The sequence below is a fragment of the Octodon degus genome, unplaced genomic scaffold (assembly GCF_000260255.1).
Source record: "Octodon degus isolate 3935 unplaced genomic scaffold, OctDeg1.0 scaffold00081, whole genome shotgun sequence".
Taxonomy (NCBI): domain Eukaryota; kingdom Metazoa; phylum Chordata; class Mammalia; order Rodentia; family Octodontidae; genus Octodon; species Octodon degus.
The window spans coordinates 4,767,603-4,777,868 of record NW_004524657.1 but is presented as its reverse complement, the minus strand read 5'-3'; positions in this window follow the sequence as shown (position 1 = coordinate 4,777,868).

Genomic DNA, 10,266 nt, shown 5'->3' with positions numbered 1-10,266 from the left:
GAGGGGATCTTTTGAGGTAGGTGCTGGGATGGCTGTTGAGATAGTTTGTTTGAGCTTAAGGATGTTTTCCTAAATTCATTAAAGGGGTACATCTTATGAATGGAATTTGTTTATTTATTTTCAAAAATTAAAAATTTATTTACTTATTTCTGTACTCTTGCTATGCTGCTCAGACTGGTAGTAAACCCTGTCTAGCCTCCCCAGTGCTGGAATTACAGGCATGTGCCACCACACCTGGTTTGAGTGACCAGTATGGTGCCGGTCATGGGTTTCCAGGGCTGGCATGGCGTGTGGCAACCAGGATCAAACCCAGGGCCTTGTGCCTGCCAGACAGGCACTTAGACCACCAAGATATCTCCCTAGCCCATGAATGGAATTTAGGTAATAGAGCTATCCCAAGAATTTATATTACTAATCCAGTTTTACAAAAATGTCAATATTTTGCCCTTTGTGAAAAACTCCAATATGTGTTTGCAAAAGCTAATTCCTCCAATCTGGGGGAAATATATATATATATATATTCATTCCATATGCTAATATATATATGCATATGGATTTGATCCTTGTAAAACAATTTTTATTTGCAGTGGTGATGTTATGGTAATTCATCTCTCAGTGAAGGACAAAATCTAAGAATTAAGAAATGTGACATTTTGACTACTCCAACATGGTTAATTCATCCAGCTAAAATACAGGGACCTGCGCAAAACATCAGCTCTTGAGAATAATTTAGACTGTGTCTTTGGTCTAGATTCCTGCCCCACCCTCATGTGGTCATAAGTGGAGCTTTTTCAGAGGTGGCTGAATATAGAGTGTGTGATGCTTGGGTTAAATGTATATGATTACTAAATCAGTTTGACACTGTCCTAATTCTGGGAGCCTAAATACATTATAAGAGACAGTTATAGGAAGCTTGTACTATCCTTTGCTGCTTGTACTGTCTTCTGCTTGCCACAAACTGAGTCTCCTCTGCAATGCCCCTCTGCCATGCAACACTACCTTAGAGCCAGCCAATTATGAACTGAATCGCAACAAACCATGGGCTAAAAAAATATTTCCTCCCTTATCTTGTGGGTATTGGATATTTGGTCTCAGCAATGAGAAAAGTATCTAAGACAGACTGGGATCACAATAGGTGTTCTATAAAACAATATAGAATATATGGCTATCATAGATTCCATGGGTTAGAAAGGGGCTATTTGCATGCTGGTGAGTGTATTTACTGCACTTAAACATTTTATGAAGCCTGAATCTTCCCCATTTCTGAGATAGGTAGAGGAGATGTGGTTCAACTGATAGCTGTCACACCCTGCTACCTTAATTCCCTTTACTTCTTGCCTCCTGTGGTTATGTTGTGCCAGTGGCTCATCTACAAATATAGTGCTCTTCCTTGCTTCTGTTGCACCAGACTCTGCTGTCACCTCTCTGAAGAAGGAGCTGAGAAATTATCCCTTACAAGACTGAGACTAGAGAAGGGTTGGACCCATTTTTTAGATCCATGAAATCCTCAAATTATAATAAACCATGAATAACACAGCCAATCCTTCCAGAAATTTCTTGAAAGCAGTGTCAGTTATAGTAATCTTGTTATTTGGAAGGAACAGTGGCATCTGTCAATCAAACAACCACTTCTAATGTCTTGCTGAACTGTCACCAGGACAGTTGCAGCTTTACTGGATACACTGTACCTGCCATAGGAAATGTGTCTCTTTTTTCCATAATATTGTTGAGAAATAAATAGCAATGAGACAGTTTCAAATCAAATTGGTAGGACAGTTCCAATAATTAACACATTGCATACTGTCTTCCTAGTGGTTATTTGCTGTACAAGATGCAGACATGATATCTTATTTACAAACACTATTACAACAAATCCCTCTATTCATTAAGGGAATGTAGCTATATATATCTATTCTAACCATTTTGAATACACAGATACAAAATGGTCATTCATCTGTATCTCCTTTTTCTGTTTAGTTCCATCATTTAAATACTATAGGTATGTGAACTCAGTGAAATATTCCAAAATATTCCAGTAGTCCATAATAGTATTGGGTCTTCCACTTGACTGGCAATGTCAGAAGCTGTTCACCTGAGTCCCCTACAACTCAGCATAACAACACAACTTTACATTTTATACTTTGTTTTTATGCTTCTCTTCTGGATGATTAAGACTTATGCAACAAGAATTGTAGCTTTTGGATCTGATAAGGCCAGTGAAATCCCCTCAGGATTTATCCTGAGATCCTGTACCTCAGATTGTAGATCCTTTGTCAGGGTCAGCCATGTGGATGAGTCATGGCCATTACTTGGCCCATGTGCTCTCTGTGAAAGCCTCAGAGAATGGTTTCTCTCCATGTGACTCACCTTAGGCACACTCTACATCATCAATCACTTTCTTCTTTGGTCCCATAATCTCCTTGATCAGAAAATTTGGGACACAACTGAGTTACAATACGTTACAGTAAAAATTCTCATCTATCCTGACTCTTAATTGACCTTGGAAGGCTAGGACTAAAATGTTGGCTTTTCTTGCAGCCCTCCATTTTCTCTAATTTTTGGTCTGTCAACTTAGGCTGTTAACCCTAGAAGAGAAGCTTATTGTTATTACTATACAACCTAGGCTGTTAAGCTTAACCTCACTGTCTGAATATCAAACATCTTAGGCATAACATGGAACAGGTATTTTTCATCAAGTATTGATATGTAAAAATTTAATTCCCTACAGAATATGATGAAAAACATTTAAAAATAAAAATATATTTTAAAAATAGGCATAAAGAATTATATAATTCTTATGTGTACACATAAGTCCAGAAATCTAACCATATATAATCTTGAAGCAGGGCAGTCCCACAACATTTATTTTTTTGTCTCCTGCCTTCATTCAGCACCCCTTCTTTTTGAATGATCATTACCTGAAAGAAAGCACAACAGCAACTGGCATGTCATGACAAGCATCCCTTATTCAGAAGACTAGAATGACAGGCACTCCAAGCATGAACCTACTATTATAAATTGCCATCTTCAGTGCAGTTGCTTAGTTCACAGGTGTAAGTATATATAGTTAGTCAGGGTGAGAATCTTGCCAATTAACTGCCCCAGATTCAAAAATCTGGAGATTCTCAGGAACATTGCCTCACCCATCTTCTACATATAAATATATGGCTTGCCATTTTCGTGTTTCCAAGCTCTTCTCCTTTCCCTCTCTTAATTATTTAGTCCTCAAGTTCTTGCTTTCCTTTTTATTATACCCTTCTATTTGTATTTCTTCTTTTGAACTCTTATACTAGGGAAACTATATGATATTTACACATGTGTGTCTGGTTTATTTCACTTATAAGTATATCTTCAAGTGGCATCCACTTCAATATAAAAGTTTTGAGTTTATCATTCTTTATAGCTGAGCAACACTCCATTGTGTAAAAATACCACATCTTTTTCATCCATTCCTCAGGTGATGGGCATCTTGGTGGTTTCCAAGATTTGGATATCAAAAATTGTGCTGCTATAGACATAGGCACACATATATCACTATCATGTGATGTTTTCAGATCCTCCAGGAAAATTCCCAATAGAGAAAAGCTGGTTTAAAAGGGATTTCCAGTCCAACTTTTCTAAGGAGCTCCATACTGATTTCCATAATGGTTGCACCAGTCTATATTCCCACCAGCAGTGGAGAAGGATTCCTTTTTTCCCACAGTCTCTCCAACATTTGTTGTTGGGTGATTTCTTTATGATAACCATTCTTTCTGGGGTGAGATGATATCTCTATGTTGTTTTAATTTGCATTTTGCAGATGGGTAGTGATGTGGAGCATTTTTTCATATAATTATTTGCTTCTTTAATTTCATTCTCTGAAAAGTGTGTGCTCATTTCAGATGCCCATTTTTGGACTGGGTCTTTAAATTTTGGGGCCCAGTGTTTTTTAGTTTTTTTTTTTTTGGCAGAACCAGGGATTGAACTCAGAACCTTGTGCTTGCCAGGGATGCACTTATTGTACTGAGCCATCTCCCCGGTCTGTTTTTTAATTTTTTATAAATTCTAGAGAACAGAACTTTGTCTGTGTACTTATTTGTCATGATTTTTTTCCCCAAATTTGTGGGTTGTCTTTTCTCTTTTGGTATTTTCTTTTGACTTGCAAAAACTTCTGAGTAAGAGCAGGTTCCAGTTGTTAATTCTTTCAAGTGTTTCCCAGGTGATTTGATTTTCGTTCATGAACTCTTTGCCTACCGCTGTGTCTTCAAGAGTTCCTCCTACTTTTTCTTCCAGGAGATTTTGTGTTTCTCTTTGATGTTTAGTTCTTTAATCCATTTTGATTTTAGCTTAGTGTATGGTGATCGACCTGGTCAAGTTTTAGTTTTTGGAATGTAGCGAGCCAGTTTTTCCAGCACCATTTGTTAAAGAGGCTATCTTACTTCCAGTGAGTATGTTTGGCAGTTTTGCAAAAGATAAGGTGGCTGAGTGTGTTCGTATGGGCTTCAGCATCTTCTAATCTATTCCATTGATCATCAGGTCTATTTTGTTGCCAGTACCATGCTGACTTTATCTTAGTATTCTTTAGTATATTTTCAAGTCAGGAATTGTAATACCTCCAGCCTTGTATTTATTGGCCAGGATTGCCTTTGCTATTCTAGGACTTTTCTGGTTCCAAATAAATTTTAGGAATTATTTCTCTACCTCTGCGAGGTATGTTGGTGGTAGATTGATACAGATTGCATAAATCTGTACAGCAATTTTGGGACTATGGCTATCTCCACAATATTGGTTCTTCCCATTCAGGAGTATGGACTATCTTTCCATTTTCTAAAATCCTCTATGATTTCTTTTTTAAGAGTACTGTAATTTTCCTTGAAAAAATCTTTGACTTCTTTAGTTAGATTAATTCCAAGGTATTTCATTTTCCTCGGTGCTATTGTAAATGGTATCATTTTTATAATTTCCCTCTCAGTGTGCTTGTTATCTGTGTAGAGGAAAGCTATTGACTTTTGTGTATTGACTTTGTATCCTGCTATGCTACTGAATTTCTGTATTAACCCTCATAGCTTCGCAGTGGAGTTTTTTCTTCTTCCAACTAAAGTATCATATCATCTGCAAGCAATGATAATTTAACCTCTTCTTTGCCTATTATTCGCTTTATTTCTTTCTCTTGTCTAATGGCTGTAGATAATGATTCCAGAACTATATTGAATAAGAGTGGTGACAGAGAACATCCTTGTCTTGTACCAGATCTAAGATTAAAAGATTTTAGTTTTTCACTATTTAGAATTTTGTTAGCCATTGGGTTTTCATAAATGGCTTTTATCAGATTGATGTATAGGGCATCTATTCCACTTTTCTGTAGGCCTTTGAACATGAATGAGTGTTCGACGTTGTGAAAAGCTTTCTCTGCATCAATTGAGATGATCATGTGGTTTTTAGTTTTCCCTCTATTGGTATAGTGTATTACATTTATACATTTTCAAATACCGAAACTTCCTTGCATCCCGGGGATAAATCCTACTTGTTCTTGGTGTATGATCTTCTTGATGATTTGCTGTATTCTATTTGCTAGGATTTTATTGAGGATTTTTGCATCTATGTTCATGAGGGAGATTGGCCTGTAGTTCTCTTTTTTAGTTGCATCTTTTCCTGGTATTGGTATCAGTGTAATACTTGCCTCCAGGAATGATTTTGGGAGGATTGCTTCCTTTTCAATTTCATTGAAAGGGACTACATCTTCTGTAAATGTCTTGTAGAATTCAGCTGTGAATCCTTCTGGACCTGGACTTTTCTTTGTCGGTAGATTTTTTGTTACATCTCATATATCATTGGCTGTTATTTGACTATTGAGAGTGCTTATGTCTTCTTGATTCAGTTTTGGTGACTCATACCTTTCTTGGTATCTGTCCATCTCGTCTGGGTCTTCTATTCTATGAGAATAAAGATTCTCAAAGAAGCTATTGATAATCTTCTGAATTTTCACTGGGTCTGTGGTAATTACACCTTTTTCATTCCTTATTGATTGTATTTAAATATTTTTTTCTCTTTTTGATGAGCTTAGCTAGGGGCTTATTGATTTTATTTAATCTTTGAAAGAACCAGGTTTTGTTTCATTAATTCTTTGAACTCTTTTCTTCTTTTCAACTGAATTAATTTCTGCTCTAAGCTTTATGGTTTCTTCCAATCTTTGGGGTCCTGGTTTTTTTTTTTTTTTGTTTTCTGGTTGTTGGAGGTGCAGCATTAGGGTATTTATGTGTTCCCGTTCTGTTTTCCTAATGTGTGAGTTCACAGCTATGAATTTCCCTCTTAGAATTGCTTTTATCGTATCCCATAAATGATTATAAGTTGTTCTTGAATTTCATTGAATTGTAGATATTGTTTAATTTCTTGTTTAATTTTGTCTGTGACCCATTGGTTGCTGAGTATAGTGTTGTTGACTTTCCATGTATTTATGGTGTTTTTCTGGTTTCTTTTGTCATTTATTTCCAGCTTCATTGAACTGTGGTCAGATAATGTGCATGGGATAATCTCTGTTTTCTTATATATACTTAAGCATGACCTATGAACAAGTATGTGGTCTATTTCTGAAAATGACCCATGTGCAGCTGAGAAAAATGTGTCGTCAGCTGTGTTTGGGTGCAACATTGTGTGTATGTCCACTAAGCCCATTTGTTTCAAGCTCTGGTTCGGTTATGTTACTTTTTTTTTTTTTTTTTTTTTTTGGGTCTAGTTTAACTATCTTTTTGTGATAAGGGGTGTTAATGTCTTCTGTTTAGTTCGTGGTATTGGATATTGGATTTTTCATGTGTATTAAGATTTATTTTACTTAGATGTGTGCTCGCATGTTTGATGCATATATATTTATGAGTGTTACCTCTTCCTCTTGTATTTTTGCCCTGACCAATATATAGTGCCCTTCTTTATTTTACATGATTATTCTTGGTTGGAAGTTGAGACTCTCTGAGAATAGGATTGCTACCCTTGCTTTTTTCAGAGTTGCTGGTGTGTGTAATATTGTTTTCCTTCGTTTGACTTTCAGCCTATGAATGTCTTTATGTGTCAAATTGTTTCTTGTATACAGTACATTGTTGGAATTTGTTTCCTAATCCACTGTGCCAGTCTATTTTTCTTAATTGGTGAATCGAGTCCATTTATATTTATGGTTATAACTGAGGTGTATTGACCTACAATTGACATGTTATTTATCTGCTGTTGTTTACTCCTTTTTCTCAGTTGTTTGATTGTTTGCCTTGTTTAGTTAGTTGCTTCTGTTCTCATTCATGGATTTCTCATCATTTTGGTCCCTCTCTAGAACATCTTTCAGGAGCCTGTGTAGTGTTGGCATTGTCATCATGAATTTGTTTAGTTGTTCTTTTTCATGGAAGTATTTCACTATTCAATCAAACTTGAAAGAGAGTTTTGCAGGTTATAGTCATCTGGACTGGATTTTTTTTTCAGAAGCGGGGATTGAACTCAGGCCCCTGCACTTGCCAGGCAAGCACTTATTCTACTGAGCCATCGCCCCAGCCAGAATTTGTTTTTATAGAGGACCTGAAGTACTCGGCTCCATGGTCTCCTTGCCTTCATGGTTTGTGAAGAGAAGTCAGCCGTAATTTTGATGGGTTTTCTTTTGAATGTGATCTGCTTCTTTTCTCTAGTGGCTTTCAGTATATTATCTTTGTGCTGAATTTCTGGCATCTTGACTCTCATGTCTGGGTGTGTTTTTAATTGGGTTGAGGTTAGTTGGTGTTCTGTATGCTTCAGTTCCCTAGATGTCAGATTGTTTCCTCATATCTGGGAAATTTCCTACTATTACTTCTGCCCATATTTTTTATTTTTTTTTATTTTTATTTATTTATTTTTTATATCATTAAAACATATGTATTTATATTTGTGTGTTTCAGGATAATAATAAAAAACAAAGGTTAGATTTGTATTTACTGGCTTTTAGAAATACCCATAATATTTTGATCAGTAAAAGAAATACACTAAAAAATAATGTGCATATTAAAATACCATTTAGCACTATAAATCAACCAACCAAAATCCATCACTAATCCTTGCTCCAGTAAAAGGGGACTGTCTCCATAGACACAAGATAAGCACAGGAAGAGGCAGCAATCCCAGGTAGAAATAACGAATAAGGTGAGCAGCACTAGATGCAAGAAGAGTCTCAGTGTTTTAAGTGGCAAATACAGAGTGAATTTACTCCGAAAGTGATGTCTGGATGGAAGATTAGAGTTGCAGAAGAAAGCGTCCACCATGCTTGGGGATAATTACAATCATAAGTCATTCTGGAGAGGATTTTGCTGTTTAAGACTGAGTAATAATGGAAATGAGAAGTCACAGAACAACTTCACAGCAGGGTCTCCAGGGTCATCCTAAAGCAGTTTGTGGGTAGGAGGCAGCCACAAGAACCAGTTATGACCAGCGGAGGGATAGTTGGCAACAACGAGTTTATCAGTGGTGAACTAAGATTGTGGAAGATGTAGCCGTCCTGCTTTCTGTGGAGAGAGGCCAGGGTGGTCAGCCGGTTTTCTGAGAGGCCTGCTATGCAAGTGCCGATATTGAGTCCAGTAGACTGCTGGATCGGCCTTGGTGCCTACTGCCAGCACAGAATACGGAGATGGTTTGCTTTACTCACCTGGCGATGGGAGCAGGGCTATGCCCCAGTTTGGACACTTGCCACATCCTGAGGGGTATGGACAGGGGGAGGCTATAAAGCCAGTGGGACAGCAACGACCTGGAGGACTCCGAAGGGCACACACACTGAGCGTCCCTGGAGTGAGTGCCGAGGTGAACTGGACGGCACACCACTGACAGATCGTGACCAGTGGAAAAGGCAGAGCGAGGCTCAGCCTTCAGACACGAGAAGTGGGCATCCGGCAGGCCCTCGTTGTGACTCGCTAACCCTGCCCCATATCAGGTTGATGCCAGGACTACAGTCCCAGGAAAGAAACCACTCGTGCATCTACGCAGAGGAATATTTTGCACTGATATCTCTGTCAATCTCTGTTTCTCTGTTCGTCTCTTGCTTGCTTCTTGTTTTTGTTTCTTTTTTTCGTATTTTGCTCTTTCTTTCTATTTCCTCTTCCTGTCCTTTTCTTTTATATATATTTTTCCATTACTTTTACCTAATTTTATTAGCTTTCTTATATTATCTAATTGGATTCTATCTCATTTTTATCTCCTTTTCCTCGCCTTCCTTTTCTTTCTTTTTCAAATTTTCCTTCATTCATGTTCAGCTCCTTCATTTTCTCCACTTTGCTTATTGTTACTATGAAACTTTATTGATTTCTAACTATTTAGTTGACTCCATACTTTCATTGCTGAGCTTCTTTTTTGTTTTTAATAGTGAATAGTAAATGTTTACTATATGTCAATGCTGGGCAGTATTTGTGTCTATAATACTATGCAGCTCTCTTTCCTATTGGTAAAGATGGAATACTTATAGTTATTATTAGGTCTCATAGTATGTCAATAAGTGGCTAGCTATTTGTCACTTATAATTATTTCTCTTAAAGATGCCACAGTAGTTGATTTTAATTGATTTTACCACATACCATATCTGGCGTGTCTTTGTGTCACCAACACTACTGTCGTTCACCTTCCCTTCTCTGAGTAGTGCTGAGCAAATCCTCAGAGAAGCCAAGGCATTAAGGAGATGTTCAAATATTGCACTGAATAGGTGGAAGAGGAGTATCAAAAATAATAACCAAATCCAAAGACTATTTCCAGGGAAATAGAACCTAATTAAAGTGACAGACTAGTGACACAGTAGTGACACAGTGGTGACAGTTTCTCCAGCATAACTGATCTTCAGCACAAAGCACAGAAAACAATAGAAACATAAAAAGCAAGAGGACAAATAAATAAATAAAATCGTGGCAAAAAATTCCAAATCTAGGGAAATCAAGTACAAGATGAATATATAAGATCAAACAACAATGATCAGAAAAGGACCTCTCAATGACACGCATAGTCAAAATTCCAGAATTCCACAAAAGGAAGCAATACTAAGGGCTGTTAGACAAAAACATCAAGTAATCTATAAAGCCAAGCTCAACCAGAATAACTGTGGATTTCTCAGCACATACCTTAAAGGCCAAGAGAAACTGTGGTAAAGTTTTTCTAAGCCCTGAAAGAAAACAATTGCCAACCCAGACTTCTACATCCTGCAAAATTAGCCTTCAAATTTGACAGAGAAGTAGAGACTCTTCACAACAAAGAAATTCTGAAGTAATACATGCCCACCAAACAAACAGTGTAGAAAATACTTCCAGG